The following is a 17,594-nucleotide window of genomic DNA, read 5'->3' on the forward strand; positions in this document are numbered from 1 at the left end:
GAGGCCCAAGGGTTCCCCCTGTCTGGTGAGAGCTCTGCAATCCTCAGGATTACATGAGCACACAGAATACCTGACTGGAGTTTTTCTTTTTCCTTTGCTACTAAACTACACAGATGACAGGCTTTCCTTAGGTTAGACACCAGGAGGAACTTACCAAGTACTGAACACTATTAAAAAAGGGAAAGAGAGACAGGTGATGATCAGTTGTTTTTTTTTTTTTTTTTCTCTCCTCTTCCCTTTCTTTTAGGACATCAAAGCCCTCCATTCTCAAGGACAAATGGTTATGACACCACCTCCAAATGTACTGCTCAAATTCCTCCCAAGGGAAGGGGGACTCTCAAGCAGTCAAGGGGGCAGGAGCATCCCTAAACTCCTGAGTTGCCCACTAGGTGGTCCCCTTACCCACTGTACCTACGAAGGCGGTCCCAACGGCCATCAGAAAAGAGAACTGGAATGACTGATCTTTCCAGGCCCAACACGAGAGGGGCTTCCCTGGCAAGGGAGGTACTTTCTAGTTCTATGAAATAATAACCAGAAACTTTCAAAATGTGAAACATTTTATATATAGCACAGAATGGCTATATTATTCTGCTTAAAAACAAATCAAGATATATGCTAAGTTTTGGAGCTAGAACATGAAAACCAGTCTCGGGCTTAAGACGGTTGTGAACATAGCAGGGACTGGCATTCCAGAAGTGCCCAAACCAATAAATTACAAAGAAAAGAGATAGGGCCTCTCCCTTTCCTAAGCACTGTCCCTTCATCTAGTTTGGGCTTTTTTACAGTTCAAGAGACACCTGCAGCCTCTGAGCGCAGGCGCTAGTCACAGCATCACCACGGAGGTAACCGTATGCTGACCGACCTCCGAACCGCTCCCTAAGAATCCACAGTGACCTGGAATGACAGCCGGCTCCATGCAGTCAACAGCAGCAAAAGCAACCCGGACGCTCAGGACCCTTTGCAGACATGAATGTTCACACATGTGTACACACACATGCACACACACACACACACACTCACAATGGACAGCTCCCACCATGATAAATACTACACAACGAGAGAGATACATTCAGCTCCTTCCACCTCGGGCTCCTCTTGGTTATTTGCAAAACACCAAGCTGCTGCAACCCCAGAGCTCCCGAGAATGAGCGCCAGCCAGGTTTTTCCATCCCAACAAAGCTCTGGCTTTTGGCCTTACAGCTCATTAGATGGAGAGAGTACTACGAGGTGAGCGGGGAGGAGGGCTGCCACAGCCCACCCCTCCCACTTCCTTCTTCCCCCAGCTCGCAAATTCCAAGCTGAGGCGGTCCACACACAGGACAACTTCTGCAGCCCGCAGAGGAGCGAAGGCCGGGCTCCCGCTCTCCACCTCCCCGCTGGACGTCATCGTCATTTCAAGGGGCTGCGTGTGCTCCACTTTTCTGTCCCAACTGAAAACCAGCTTGGTTCACATTCCCAGCAATGCTGATGCCTGATTCCTGAGGCCCCCCCCTCCCACCCACCCCCGTCATTCCTAGGGAAAAGTACACTTCCCTAGCCAAGTTCTCCCCACCCAAGCCCCACTGCTCTCCCGCCTACTGCAGCCATACGAAGAGGAGGCCGAAGGGGGTCAGACCTGGAGGTATTGCAAGGGGGAAAGGCACCTTCACGAGACACTGGGTCTTTTCGAAATGCTGCCAACAGATCAAAACACCAGCCGTGCGGTCTCGGGGGACACGGCTGTCAGCCCGGTGTTTGCGCTTGTTCTCTGTCCTCCCTGCCTTCACTCCAGTCTTCCTCCTGTGCACAGTCATTTCCAAAATGGCAAGATGAGAGTGTCTTCCCCAAGTAAGCTCGGAACATAAAAAAAGCTGGCTACAGGGCTGCAGGAAGTAGCGAGGACGGAAGACCCGGGCTTGCTCTCTCCCACTTAACTCCGCCTGTCCTCACAGCCCCATCACTGCCCCAAAGAGTCAGAACACCTTTCCTCCCCTGTCATGATCAGACATGGAGCACTGGGGCAATTTTGACCTGAGCTTGGCCCCGAGCTCAGGTAGCAAGCAGAAAAGCTGGCTCAGTAGCCAAGGGATGGAAGTCACAAATCAGGGCTCCAGATCCAGGCTTCCTCCCTGCCATCCTATATGGATGTCCTTCCGTGGTCTCTCCTGTATCATCACATGGGCCTGGACATTGCTTTTATTTCAAGAATAGGAGGCAGGAAAGCCTACGACTGCAGGCACGGGTAGGAGAGCCTCGTGTGCCCTTGAGGCAGGGTAATGCTTCACTATGTGCATGTCTCCCTTGAAGGAGGAAATGCCAGCCCGCTCCAGCACTCTGGCTGAGATAATCCCTGGTCAGAGGAGCCTGGTGGGCTACAGTCCACAGGGTCACAAAGAATCAGACACGACTGAGCACACAGCTTTGCTGTGTGTGTGTGAGTGCGTGAAGGTGCGTCTCAGTGGGTGGGTGTGTGTGTGTCTGGCAGAGGGGGAGTACTCAGGGGAAATTCATGGGGAATCTTCATGCTGATTTTCTGTCTCAACTTGCATTATCTTATCTTCAAACTGATTATTTTACTTTACGGACTTCCATCTGTCTTCTGAAAAATAAACAGGGTGGATATTCAGCATAACCATGCCATTTATTAAAATACTGAGACTCTTCCACACTAGTTGGTAAAGGGCTACTCTTCGAATACGGAAGAATCTCAGTACTTTCATAACAGGCCCTCCCCGCCTCTGTGTGATCCAGAAGTGTCTTAGGGCCATCTAGGATTCCAGGCCTGTGTCCTTTCTGGTTGATAAATTATTAAATGTCATTCCTGGGATGACTGTTGCTTCACTGTCTGAACACTGACAGCCCTTTCAGGTATTAAAACGATGATTCTGGTCTCAGAAGTTGTCTTAGCACAACACTGTAAAGCAATTATCCTTCAATTAAAAAAAAAATCCTATGATAAACCATAATAGAAAACAATATTTTTTTAAAAAGAATGTGTGTATAACCAAATCACGCTGCTGTATAACAGAATGAACATTACAAATCAACTACACTTCAATAAAAATAAATTTTAACAAATAACAAAATAGAAGACTGAAATAAAAAAGCAGCTGTCTCAAGCAGGTTGGGAGGCGTTCTGCCTCCATACACCGTGACCCAGCTTAGAGAGCTGCGGCAACCCGGCTCCCCGGCTCCTCGCACTCCTTGGCCCTGTGCTTCTGGCCATCCCGCTGAGGGGAGAAGAGAAGGCGAAAAAGGGGTACACGCTTTCCCTCTCTCAACCTCCCCTGGGGGCCCCACCAAGCCAGACAGAACAGAGGGGAAGGACTCCAGTCCCCTCCTCTCAGCCTCTAAGCTGCTTCCCCTACGGTCAGCAACGGGGAAGAGGCCCCAGAGGCAACGAGCAGGGTAGTAACTAATTACCTCCCCTCGCCCAACAAAGCTGAGCCCTACTCTCCAGACACTGAGGCAGCCCAGCTGTCCATTTCCAGGCCTCCCCCTTCCTAGTTTGGCAGCTTTGGTACTGGCATCCCGCAGACAGCAGTCACCCCACCCACCCTGAGGGAAAGACGGGTACCAAGTGAGTGTTTAGAGAGTAACGCAGCTGGGCTAGCCCCCTCCTTCCACACCCTGAAAAGCTATAAATGCCTTCTTGGTTCCCAACCCAGCAATCTGCAAGGGTCAAGCTGCTTTGTGCCTCAGTTTCCTCATTTTAAGAATGAAACAGTAGTAATGAGTGGTGGCCTGTTTAGCGCTCCACTCTGCTGGGCTTAAATATCCTACCAGACTAGACAGCAGAGGCATAAAGGTGATGATGCTCTGAAGGGGTGAACACAAGGAAAACATTAAACTCACGTGGTCTCTGGTCCTTGGCCTGCGAGCAAGGCAAGGCCCACACAAGTCAGGGGAGCTGAGATTCATTGCCTCAGCTATAGTAACAAGGGGCTTCCCTGTGGCTCAGCTGGTAAAGAATTCGCCTGCAATGCGGGAGACCTGGGTTCGATCCCTGGGTTGGGAAGATCCCCTGGAGCAGGGAAAGGCTACCCACTCCAGTATTCTGGCCTGGAGAATTCCACAGACTATATAGTCCGTGGGGCCACAAAGAGTCAGACATGACTGAGCAACTTTCCCTCACTCACTCACAGTAACAAGACAAAGTTCGTATCTCCTTGGTTTTCCCCAGTCCCCGCCACGTCTCCAGCCTGAGTTCCTCACCTCCAGAAGAGGGAGACAGGCTCGCGATTCGGGAGAAGGACTCTGGCTCCGCAAGGCCCGCAGCAAGAAGGCAGCGATGAAGGTCACACCCCCTCACTGCGAACCCCCGAGGGCCACAGGCGACGTGAGTCGTGGGGTGGGAGGTGCCCAAAAACGTGAGTCCCTCAACACCTGGCTAGTGCAGAGGTGTGCAGGGGCAGCCGCACACAAACCGCTCACAGCCTGGGCCTTCTGTGCCCCTGTGCCTGGCCGGCACCTCACACCCGGGAAGTGGACGGCTGTGTGGGGGGGTGGCTGAGATTTGTCTGATGTGGTGGCTGTGATCCGTCTGGCCAGATCTGTGGCCAGCGGTCTGCCCACGGCAGGAGGATGGGGCATGCTGCTCTGCTCCGGGAGGCTGAACTGGGAGTGAGGCAGGAGAGCTCGGCCATGAAGCCTCTCCCCAGGGGATCTGACAGACGGGCTCTATCTGCTCCGGGGCCTCTCCCTTCTCCCTTCTGACCAGCCAGCCAGGCTCTGCTAAGAGTCTGCTGAGCAGAGCTTCGTCTGGTGGAGAAGAGAGCAGTAAATCAATGGGCGCGGGAAGGCAGGGCCGAGGCCAACTGCTCTGGGAGGAAGGAGGTCCCCACCTCACAGGGCTGCACGTGGTGCAGATGCAAAGGCAGGTGAGCCGGGAGCAAAGCCCCAGTGTGAACACCACTCCTCACTCGCCGGCCGGGAGGGCTCAGCTGCTTGGCTCTCCTGAAGCGGAACAGCAGGGACACAGATGGATTGTGGGAAACTCTGAGCACCTCGGACACAGATGGATTGTGGGAAACTCTGAGCACCTGGAACTTCCCATGGACGCGGGGAACTGGCTCAGGGCTTGGAAGACAGGGGCTCTCCCAGATTGCTGTCTGCTGCAGAAAAGATACAAGGGGAGCTTGGGGACAAGGGCCACCAGGGGAACCAGCCAGCACACAATGGCTGTGCCTGGAGAGAGTCATTGCTCTCTCCACCTCTGTGTGCTGAGAAAAATCACCGTGAGCTCCCCTGACATCCCAGAAAGAGAAAGTGAGACCTGGGAGGGAAAGAACTTAAGAGAACTTTTGGAGACACTTGTCAGTTAAGGACAAAGAGTGGCAGGCGCGTGACTGTAGCTGACCCATACTGACATCTCGACTTTTCTGGATCTCAGTTTCCTCATCTGGAACATGGAATGAAACCGAATTGCTCAGAGAACTAAAGCAAAAGTGTTAGTCGCTCAGTCGTGTCCGACTCTTTGCGACCCCATGGACTGTAGTCTACCAGGCTCTCTGTCCATGGGATTCTCTAGGCAAGAATACTGGAGTGGGGAGCCATGCCCTTCCCCAGGGATCAAACCCGGGTCTCCTGCATTGTCAGTAGATTTCTCACCACCTGAGCTACTTGGGAAGCCCTCGGAAGATTAAACAAGATCACATATCTAAAGCACCCAGGAGAACGCTTGGCGCGTATCAGTTGCTCAGTCAGTGACTGCTGTTATAAACATTAATAAAATAAAAGAATAAAATAAAACAAAGAGCACTACCCCATCCATTTTAGTAGCCACTAGTCATATGCGGCTATTTACATTCTCACTAATGAAAATTAAATAAAATTAAAGCTTCAGTTCCTCAGTCGTGCTAGCCACAGTCTGCTGGGGCTTGAGAGCCACCACAGCTAGAGGCCACCAAATTGCACAGGAAAGTCGAAGCATGTTCTACCCCGGTGGATATTCTGTTGGACAGCACTGGGCTAGATGTTCTTTAAGCCATCTTCCAGTTCTAATAAATTTGGATTCTATAAAACACATAACTCCAAACCAGCTTGTGCTTCCACCAGCTGATGTGGGCTCAGTGTCCTCAGGGGAATGTAGGTTCTCTTCTAGCCCCAAGCTAAGGAAAAAAGGAAAAGGAAACCTGTTCCCAACAATGATAGCAAAAAAGTTAAACATCTAAAATCAAAGGATACATCTGAAAGTCCAATCAGAATTAACGTGGATATCTATCATTTTAAAATAGATGCACTAAGACTCCTCCAGGGTTTGAAAATATTGTTACTAACAGCCCCAGTGGGCTAGGCCCTGGGAGAGGCAATTGAGAAAAGTTACAAAGAGGATCACAGCAGTTGGCAAAGGGAAAAGAGCAAGAAACAGCCCTCCTTCCTGCCTCCTTCTCCTTCTTGGGTTCGCCAGCTGCTGGTGAGGCTGGAGGGGGAAGACGGGACAGCTGGCCTGCAGGGTCTGCCTGGTCCTGCCTCCACAGGGCCGAAGAGAGGGAAAGGAACTGCAGGGAAGACAGCAGGCTCAGGGTCTTCCTTCCCTTGCACCTTCCTGTCCCCACCCAGCCTGGAACCTATGCTAATCCCAGGGGTACAGTCTGTTCTTAAACAAACAGCACCCGAAGCAGGTGCCAGAGTGTGTCCATTGATAACTGGCTTAGAGCAGGGATGGGAGAAGGCCTCAGAGGAATGGGAGAGGTGTTCCCAGGCCCAGACCCTGCCTGGAGCCCAGACAAGGGACAGAGGAGCTTGGAAAGAAAGGAAAGTGGATGAGGGAACCTGGGGAGGGACACTGCGGGCCCCTGCCTGTCTCCCTGCCATGCAGTAGCCTTGAAGGAGGCCTCGGTGGGGATGCTGAGACAAGACACACGTGCTTTGGAGACGACAAAAGGGATGCTGGGCTTGGTCCTGGTCAGGACGGAAGGCAGGCTTGGTAAGGGACACCTGAGTAACAGGTGAGTCTGCCTGAGCCTTCTGGAGCACGTGAACACCATCCCTTGAACACCTTCTGGAGCACGTGATGCTGCTCCTTGTGGCTGGTCTGGGAATAGTGCAGCTACATAATTCGAGGGCCTCAGAGCAAAATAAGGCTTCCCTGGTGGCCCAGAGGATAAAGCACCTGCCTGCGATGCAGGAGACCCGGGTTCGATCCCTGGGTGGGGAAGATCCCCTGGAGAAGGAAATGGCATCCCACTCCTGTATTCTTGCCTGGAGAATCCCATGGACAGAGGAGACTGGCGGGCTACAGTCCACGGGGCCGCAAAGAGTCGGACATGATTGAGCAACTTCTCACACACACAGAGCAAAATAAAAGGCAGAGCTCCTTGCTCAAAAATTATGAAGTTCAGGATGGTGACAGGAGAGCATTAAACCAAGCCCTTCTGGGGATCCAGGGCCATACCAGGTTGTGTCCATGAAGACTGCCCTGCCTGGGAACACCGATTGCTCTGTGGTGCCTCTGGAAGTTCGAGGATGGAGGGCGGCTAGTCATCCTTGTGGCTAACTCTTAGCACAAGGCAGAAAGAACACCAGAAGGGGCAGCTCCTCTCCCAGTTCCTACTTTCCCCTCTTTCTTGGCTTGCATGCCCAGAAACACGGCTGCTTCCGCTCCTGCCCGCCGGGGCTGGTAGCTGGCACCGCCCCTTCTCCTGCCTGGTCTCTGTTTGCCTGTGGGCAGCTTAGCTGGAGGAAGCACCACAGCTGAAAGCCAGAGGGTTGGACTTGCCTTATCTTTCAAACCTGCCTTCAGGACCGGCACAGGGAGCCCTCTGTTCCTACCCGACAGACCCCTCCAGGGCCGCCTACCATTACCATTATGTCATCGAACCTTTTTCCTCCCAAGAAAGAGGCAGGGGACAAAAGGGCTTCTGGCTACGAGGGGGGTAAAGTCAACATTTCTGCTCTGGAGACAAATCAGGCTTTCATTTTTTGTACACGCAAGAGTACACACACACACACACACACACACACACACACACACACACACCATCAGCTGAGACAAGTCCGTCTTAGCACTCCACCGACAAAGCCAAGAAACTCTTGTCCACACTGTCTGCAGAAGTCTGACCTGACGTGAGAAGGTGCCTCGGTCAAAGAGCCCAATATTTAGAAGGAATGAGGGTCCTGAGTTGGCAGTTTGGGGAAAGGGGTATCTAAACCCAGAAGACTGGCTCTCTCTCTTCCTGGATTTCTGTTGCTCCCAAATGACAAACTTTGTCTTCTGAGGAGTTGAGTCCCACGCCAACTCTCTATTCCGCACCCCCTCCTTGATCCTGCCGCCCACCTCTCCATACTTGACGTGTGGTAAAAGGGATAAAAGGCAGGACCCAGCTATGCCAGTTTCCTCTGGCTGAGCCCTCGCCGCCTTCCTTCAGTGCTGGGCCCAGGAACTGGCTGCGAGGAGGCCGATGGCACTTCTGCCCAGAGCTCCTGAGTCCCCGGCTCTGGAGACAATGGCTCAGGGAGCGGGGGGAGCCGGGCTCCAGCTCTGCGTGCAGAGGGACACACAAAACCATTGTCTCTGCAGCGGGGCAGACAATGACTTGTATTTCTGGCATCTCTGCCAAGGGGTTCACCCTCTTGGACCAAGAGAACCCTGAAGATTTCCTTCTAATAAATAGGGGTGATACTGAAATCTGGCCCCACACTGAGAATGTGCACCCAGCTGTAACAAAGCCCACTCCAGCTGATGGTATGGGAATACTGGAGCTCCCTTACTTGCTCCAGAGCCTCCCAGACAAACAGACAGCGAGACAGAGGACCACTCACCAGCTCGTCTCTGCGATGCCCTCTGCTCTCTCTGACTCCTTTCACAATCAGAATAGGGAAAAGGCTCTCTTTAACACTCATCAGGCCCTGGTGGGTAGCAATCATTAACAGCCACACATGCTGACTGGCTTTAACCCCTTCAGTGCTGGCCGCCTCCAGCTGGCTGATGGACAGCCCCGTCCCCTCTTCCCAGCTCCGAGAAAGCAGGAACTCCTGCCTTGATGCCATCCACCTGAGTAATGCCGCTGCCTCCCATGTGGAGAGCAGGAGCCCTCTAGTCCCACCCAGGCTGCCCTGCCTGATTGGAGCACACTGGCAACCTGAGGCGCTTGGTCCTGGCACGATGCCCAATTGGATGAGCCCACATTATGAAATATTTGCCTAGCAGGCCAATAGAGGAGCAGGATCAGGGGGGAGGGGATGATATTTTTATTTATTCCTGGAGGAGACAGAACAGACAAAGGTAGTCCTAACATGCCTAGCCCTGGGCCAGGAAACAGTGGGAAGGCGGGCTTCAGGTCAGCTAAGTGCCTCTAGCCTCCCTGTCCAGGTACAGGGTGGAAGCCTGGAAGGCTTCTAGGCAATTTCAGCTCCTGGCTGTTGAGCTAGAGGGTTTTTTTGCCTTAATGATTCTCTGACTCACCCAGGAGTTTGGAGCTAGGAACTGTTACAGAAATGAGAAAGGAAAATAACTTGACAGGCGAAAGACTGGTTGTATCTACACAAACTGTGGGGCACAGGTAATCTTCTTTAATCTTTCAGAGTTGCAGAAATCATTTTTGCATCTTTGGTGGATGCAAAAGAAAGGTGAGCAGGAATGAGCAGAGACAAAGTACCTCTCTTTCCCTTTGAAAACATAAATCCAGCATGAAAGTATCTACATGTAGGGCTTATGCAAATCTATGCAGATATGTGCAAATGAGCAGCTCCGGGCTTTTCAGAGTAAATCCTTGCCAGAATTTTTCTAGTTTGAGCAAGAAACCAGGTAGTCTCCAAACCCTATAAACGAGGATCTCACTGTATGCTGTAGCATAAGGACATCAGCAGAGGGAGCATAGCATATAGGGCTCAATAAATGTATTTATTGAACTGCTACTACATATAAAGCCTTGAAGCAGTCTAGCAGGGCTTTTAGACCACAACCATAAACATGATAGGCTATGCTGGAGAGCGCCAGCGCCCTCTCTCTGCACGGCCACAGTTAATACCCCCTTCTTCTTTCTGGCCCCAGTGGGTGGTGCTGCTCCAGCTCGTACCAGCCTGGGTCTAGTGGCTCCATCTCCTCTCACCACCCTCTGTTCTCGTCTGTCAGTAGTCCAGTCGCTGTGGCTCAAGGCCCCGGCTTAAATCTACCGGGGGGGCCCCTTCTTATCTCCTGGGCTGCCTTCCCAGCCGCCTGATGGCGGGTTGGCCCTGGTCTCTTAAAGGGGCTGCGAGCATTCCCAGCCTGCCGCGTCCACTCTCAGGAACACTCCCGGAAACCTGGTGTCGCGCTGCCTATAGAGTCAGGTTCACCAGCCGCTCCCCGCTCACGTCCTTTAGAGCCACAGCCGGCTGCAGGACTGCTAGAGTGCGACCAGCTTAGAACGGGAACGGATGCTGGCGCTTGCGCCTGTGTTGTAGATGCTTATCATAGCATGTAAAAGCCCCGCATCTCAGTATTTAAAGGTTCCCACTCTGTGAAACTGAGTTTTAAAGGGGGACGGGGGCTCAGGATATAAAGTCAACATAGAAAAATCAGTTCTATTTCCATATACTAGTAGCAGCGAAAAATTGAAATTTTAAAAATACTACATACAACAGGGTAAAAAATATGAAATGTTTAGGAATAAATTTGCCAACAGATGTGCAAGACCTATATACCAAAAACTGTAAAATACTACTGAGAAAAATTAAATAAAATCCAAATAAAAGGCAGATACACTGTTTGTATGGAAAAGAAAATTAAACATTGTTAGAATATCAATTCTCCACTAATTTTCCTATAGAGTCAATACAATCCCAATAGGTTATCGTAAAAATTGATACAGGTGCTCTGAAATTCATACAGAAATTAAAAGGACCTAAAATAACCCCCAAAAGTTACAGAAAGAAGAATGAAGTTAGAAGTCTTAGATTATCTGAGTTCAAGGTTAGAATCTACAGTAGTCAAGACAATGTGGTATCTGCATAAAGACGCATGTACAGATAAGCTGAACGGAATAGAGTCTAGGAATAAACCCATTCATATATGGTCAGCTGGTTTTCTGCAGAAGCATAAGGGCAATTCAATGGGGGAATGACAGTCTTTTAGAAAATCTAGAGGTCCATATACCGAAAGCGAAAACAAAATGCCTCGACTTTACCATTAAAAATTAACTTAAAATGGACCAGGGCCTAAAATGAAAAGCTTAAACTATAAGATTTCTAGAAGAAAACATAGGAAAAACTCCTAAGTGGCTTTTGGTTTGGCAAATTTCTTAAATAAGACATAAGATGCACCAGTTTTAAACAAAACATCAAGAAATCAAACTTCATTGAAACAAAAGGCTTTACTTTTCAAAACATGTTGTTACAAAAATAAAAGGGTAAGCCATAAACTAGAGAAAATATTCGCAAAACATGCGACATAAGACTTTCATCTGGAATATATAAAGAACTCTTACAACTAAATATCAAGACAGCAACGCGAAAGTGAAAGGCACTCAGTCCCGTCCCACTCTTCACGACCCCACGGGAATTCTCCAGGCCAGAATACTGGAGTGGGTAGCCTATCCCTTCTCCAGGGGGTTTTCCTGACCCGGAAATCGAACCGGTCTCCTGCACTGCAGGCGGATTCTTTACCAGCTGAGCTACCAGGGAAGTCCATTAATGTGCAGAAGATTTAGACAGACACTACACCAAAGAGGATACACTATGTTAAATAAAGTACAGGAAAACCGGCTCAACATCATTAGTCACTCAGTTCAATTCAGTTCACTCGCCCAGTCCTGTCCGACTCTTTGCGACCCCATGAATCGCAGCACGCCAGGCCTCCCTGTCCATCACCAACTCCCGGAGTTCACTCAGACTCACGCCCATCGAGTCCGTGATGCCACCCAGCCATCTCAGCCTCTGTTGTCCTTCTCCTCGTGCCCCCAATCCCTCCAGCATCATTAGTCATTAGGGAAATGCAAATTGAATCCACAATGAGCTAACACTACATACACCCACCAGAACTGCTAAAATTAAGACTAATCATACCAAATGTTGACAAAAATGTAAATGAACTGAAAGTCATACCCTGCTGATAAGGCTGTAAATGGTACTTCCACTTTGTTTATCTTTTTAAGAAACTGACAAACTTTTCCATGCAGTTTAACATACATTGATTCCTAGGCATTTATCCAAAAGAAATGAAAATATATGTCCACACAAAGATTTGAACACAAATAAATGTTCATAGAAGTTTGTTTGTAAGAGCCCCAAACTGCAAGAAACTCAAATGTCCACGAACAGGAGAATACAATATGTATACCATCCATACAATGGAACATGACTCAACAATAAAAAGAAATGAATTATTGATATACATAACAACATAGATGCATCTGAAAATAATCGTGTTGAGTGAAAGAAGCCAAACTCCCTTCCCCCAAATAAAAAATGTATACTTTATGGTTCCATTATATAAAACCCTTACAAAGGTAAACTAATTTATAATGGCAGAAAGCAAATCAGCAGTTGTATGGGGATGAGGTAGACAGAGGGTTTTCAAAAAGGCAGGAAGAGACTTTGGGGAGTGATAGATACATTGTCTGAGAAGGCAATGGCAACCCACACCAGTACTCTTGCCTGGAAAATCCCATGGACGGAGGAGCCTGGCAGGCTGTGGTCCATGGGGCCACTAAGAGTCAGACACGACTGAAGCGATTTAGCAGCAGCAGCAGCAGCAGCTACAGGTGTACTGTCCTAATTGTAGCTACAGTTTCAAAAAAATTCATCAAATTTTACCCCTTCAACAGTTATCATAAGTCAATTGTACCTCTATAAAGATAAAAAAAAAAAAAAAAGAAAAGTCTTCAGATGAGACATTAAAAAAAAAAACACCTATCCCTGGGCCTCATCCACTGTGTTTTATGCTGTGATGGATCTGGGCAGGTAGGGGTGTGGCGGGGTGGGGTGGGGATTCCAGCTTCCCTAGTGACCAGCTTTAGTCGGCTGGTTAAAGACAGGTACGGACGTGGCCTTGAATCAGCCTGGACCTCTCTCCTGGATTTAGGTCAAATAATGCGGCAGACCTGAAGATCATCTTTATAAAAATAATTGTTTGTTTTATGACAGAAGGGAAAATATCAAATAAAACCCTGTTCACAAAGTCCTCTCCTTATCATCTCACTTGATTTTTTAATGGTTCTATAAGGTAGGCAGAAAAATATTAACACTCTCATTTTACAAAAAAAACATACAAACAGAAAGCCTGAGGCTCACAGAAGTAAAGGTCTTGACTAAGACCACCCACCTCCTACAGAGTCCCTTACCCTCAGCGTGGAGCTCTTCCTGCTAACTGTGGTCTGCCCGCAGCCTGGGGGCACCCCGCCCGTCCCTCAGCCCTGGCTCGGCTCCCAGCACCGGGGTGCTCGCCCCACGCTGAGCAGACACTCTCGCAGAGCACAAGTGGTAGACCGGAAGGGACCCCAGGATGGGGAAAACAGGGCAGGTCTCCGGTCATAATCAGCTCAACCAAGGGGAAGCACGCAGCACTAAGACAGGCTAGACTGGGGGAGATGAGGGGATCTGAGGGCCTAATCAGACCACGTATCCGATGAGAGAGGAGGGGAAACCAACCCAACACCACTCCCAAGCCGGGAAGTCTGGTGGATGCAGAAGCAGCTGGAAGCTGTTAGAGGGCTCCAGGCCCTGCGCCTCCTTTCCCTCTTCTTCTGCCCCCCCTGCTCTGCCGGGACTGGGAGCCCCCCTCCTCTCTCCCTTGTTTTGAGGACAGGGTGATGGGAGGGCAGAAATCCACACTGCAAGGTGCAAAACGTAAGAGGCATCTAAAACCTCAGTGATCAAGTTTGATAAAAGTTTTATACAGTATTTTGGAATAAAAATTAGTGCAAAAAATCCATAATACATGAAGTATTTTAAATAAAGACCAGATTGCTGCTGCTAAGTCGCTTCAGTCGTGTCCGACCCTGTGCGACCCCATAGACCAGATTAGTAGTACACAATTTCCAATTCGCCTGAGGCTCCAACACGGCTTAGAGTAGCACTGTTACTGATTTTGTTGTTACTGAAAATGTTGATATTTTGTCCTTCATGAAATTTTCGCACTGATTTTGATTTCTTCTAATATTGCAATAAATGCTATTTACCTTGATTACTGAGTTTTCTGGCAGCCTCTTAAATGCTGTGCCTAAGGAGACTGCCTCAACCACCTTACCCTACTCAGCCCTGCTCAGGGATGAGACTGGAGAGACTGGGAGAGAGATAGGGAGACTGGACAAGGCCCGGAAAGGACCAGGGAGAGGTCTGCACTCCTCAAAAAACCTCAGTGCATGAAAAAAAACAAAGAAAGGCTGAGGAATTATTCCAGATTAAAGAGGAGCAGAGACATGCTCCTGGATTAGATCCCAATGACATTATTAGGGCAACTGGTGAAACTGAATACGGCCTGTCTACTAGATAATAGTAATGTATCAATGTTGTTTCCTGAATTTGCTCACTGTACTGGGTTTATGTAAGAGAATGTCCTTGTTTTTAAAAGGAAAAAATAAAGTGATAAGGGTCAGAGGGTGACGGCGGCCGGAGAGCTACATTAAGCCAAACACCCCTCTCTATCCAGCCTGTCTTTCCTCCAATTCCAGGCAGTCCCAGCAGGGACCAATAGGAAATGGTAATGGCCGGAAGTTTTGTGCAGAAGATCAGGTGTTGGAGGGCTGGTTAGACATTTGCTTCTCAAAAGAAGAATTAACCTTGAATTCTCAAATCACTGCTCACTCGCTCCAGGAAGACTTGACAACTGGCACTGAAAAGAGAGGAAATTAACACTGACCCAGGCCGTGAAACTAGCACGTCCTCTGCTCAGCCTCCTGAGGCAGGCACCACTGCCTGGCACTTGCAGAGGAGGAAGCTGAGCCACCAGGGAATCAGCTCTAGGCGGCCTGGAAACGGGAAAGCCAGGGTGAGGGCCCGGGACACAGCCCAAAGCCAGCTCTTTTCCCACTCCAGTTTGTTGTGCAACTTGAAATTCCCTTCTCATGCATCATCCTACAAACTAACCCTTTAGTTTATTTTTGCGGAGTTGAATCTGCATTGGCCAAGGGATTTTTGGCTCTAAAGTCAGACCGCCCCAATTCCAATCTGACAGCACCGGTTATTACCTAAGGGCTCTGAGTGAGTGACAACCTTTCTGTGCTTTCATCTCCCCATCTGCAAACAGGGATAATATAAACTGCTACCTCAAGGGTTTGTCATAGGATTAAATGAGATTATACAAGCAGAGAATTTGAGAGACCCAGACCTCGCAATGTTTCAATAAATGCCAGAAATCATTACTATCTGCCCCTGCCTCAGATCATTCGCTCATAGGAAGATGGCCTAATTTCTGACTATAAAACCCCTCAGTACTTTGACACATGAAGACAAATGCTTAACAACTGCTCCTAAAGAAGTTATCCATCAAGATAGTATTTTGAATATTCTCAACCTAGTTAAGAATGCCTTGAAGCCCTCACCCACCTCAGACCACTTGTAATCATCTGAGGCAGACCCCTTACCCTCAGGAGCCAGCAAAATCGACACCTAAGAATCTCAGAGAGGAGGGAGGCCGGTCCTATCGTGCTCTAGACGAGGAGGGGATCTTGTTTTTCTATGTCATGTCACACTCGGAAGTTAAACAGCAAGTCAATCTCGGGGCCACATCCCTGGGCTGGAGGAGTTGTCTGGGAAGACTCAAGCTCTGGTGCTGGTAGTCAGCCATGCAGCTGTATAATGTGGGCAAGTGCTTGCCCCTTGGGGCCCACCGGGCCTGAGCGGGGAGCCACCTTGTCCGCAGAGTTAATGAGAGCGTACAAGAGGCCACTGAGTCCTGGGCACTTCAGGAAAGAGCCGGACAAAGGAGGTGTGAAAGATTACCGGTCCAGGAACGCCTGAGGCCCTCTGCAGCAAGCTCCTGGTCTCAGGGTCCTCCGGCTGAGGAGCCTACAGCACAAGGCAGATAAGCCAGCAGACACGCAGCAGGGGGCTGAAAGGGCGCGGACCACGGGCAGGGCGCCCAAGGGTCACGCGGCGGTCAGATTCAGCCAGGAAGATGGTTCTCTTGCGACAAAGGCAGCAGCTGGAGCAGGGCGATTTTCTAACTATAAACAGAAACCCTAGAAGCCCCAAACCACACACAAGCACGTGTGAGGATGAGGGCACAGCGTGGAGGACAGCGGGCACCATCTGCAGGAGGAAGGGCGCGTGCCGCGGCAGGCGGGGCGAAGGGCGGCGCGCGTGCTGGCGCCCGGGACGCAGGGGCGGAGCCAGGTGAGTGGGCCCCGAAACGCCTCCAACGGGGGCAGCGCTTTCGAAAGAAAGGACCACAAACACAAGTGAAGAGGGGCCTTGGACAGGGCCGGTGTGGGTGGGAGGCTCACACTAAGCGGACAGAGGCTGACCCTGCTTCTCGTAAACTGACCCCATGTCTGTCTGTCTGGATCTCTGAACACAGGCGCAACTCACACACCTGTGCTTGTCCCAGCCTCGGCACTGTTTCTCTTTCCCTTCACACAGGGCTTTGCCTGACCTGATTTTTCCATGGCAGAGAGCATGAAATAGAGTCCCCACACCCTGGAATTAAATTCCTCCCCACCCCAGTGCAATGAGTATTTGGATTTTGTGCCACTCCCCAAACCCCCTCCAAAGCACTGCACCAGCATCACGGCCACCGTCCCTCCCCACGCCATGCACTCTGCTCTGGGTAACGCACCTTCCCCAGGGAGCAACGCACCTTCCCCAGGGAGCAATGCAGGGGCCGGCTGAGCTGCCAGGAGGGGCCTTCCCCAGGAAGCAATGCAGGGGCCGGCTGAGCTGCCAAGAGGGGTGCAAGCGCAGCTCCCCCCGCTGCCTGGCTCCTGCATTCCAGCCCTGTGCCCAGAGTTTGACCTTCTCTGCGGCTGTGGCATATGTGTTCTGGGTTACAGAAATAGCTCAGCCCTTGGGACCCTGCAGGCCCTCCCTCTCCACCCAGAGGCACCCCCAGCTCCCAGGCTCCAGGGACGTCAAGCGGGAGCAGGGGAGGGCTCAGTTCCCCCCTGCCCTCCAGCACGCCCCTCCCCGAGCAGATCCAGGTAGGGCCGCCCCCCCCCACACACCCACCCCTTCCAGCCCCCGAACTTCTGGCCTGTCTGCCATCACTGTGGGTGGAGGTGAGGCTTTTGGCAGAGGAGAGCATGAAGGAGGCACAGCACTACGAAGACCTTAGACAAACCTGACCCCTCGTTGTGTTTTCTTTGGAGTCCATTTGGATGAAGGGCAACAGCCAGCCAGAGATGGTTCCCAATCCCATACACCCTGGCCTATCCACCCTGTTGTCTCACGCAAGGTGATGATGTCATGGTCCCTGTGTCAACACTAACCCAAACAAGATGGCATCGGTCCTCCCACAAGCCCAAGATGGAATGGGGGACAGTGGACTCAACAAGAATATCAAAGACTGAAGGCAGAAACAGTGATGAGCTTTTGATGTGCGGCTTTTAGACCCTGACTCCCTAGTGTCTGACGAAACAATAAAATCTTTCATGAAGGACTGTACTAAAGGGATAGGAGTGTTACCTGGGGAGGGCGGGGCCCTGAATGGCCTTCGAGATTCAGGTTCCACACTTTGTCCTCCTGAAGGGAATGGAAAG

At 50.5% G+C, this 17,594-nt stretch overlaps 1 protein-coding gene across 17 annotated transcripts in view; it reads right to left on the reverse strand.

Annotated features, from left to right (window-relative positions):
• Nucleotides 1-17,594, reverse strand: part of PLEKHA6 (pleckstrin homology domain containing A6) — a 142,932-nt gene that overhangs the window by 50,390 nt on the left and 74,948 nt on the right. For 4 of the 17 annotated variants that reach the window (XM_069545204.1, XM_069545201.1, XM_069545203.1 and 1 more), the window contains exon 1: nt 8,743-8,983. The exons of the other annotated variants lie outside the window; for them this stretch is intronic. The gene's annotated coding sequence lies outside the window, so the exon portion shown is untranslated. Of the gene's footprint in view, nt 1-8,742; nt 8,984-17,594 lie in introns of those variants that run through there. 17 annotated transcript variants of the gene reach the window in all.

The sequence above is a fragment of the Ovis canadensis genome, chromosome 12, assembly GCF_042477335.2.
Source record: "Ovis canadensis isolate MfBH-ARS-UI-01 breed Bighorn chromosome 12, ARS-UI_OviCan_v2, whole genome shotgun sequence".
Taxonomy (NCBI): Eukaryota; Metazoa; Chordata; class Mammalia; order Artiodactyla; family Bovidae; genus Ovis; species Ovis canadensis.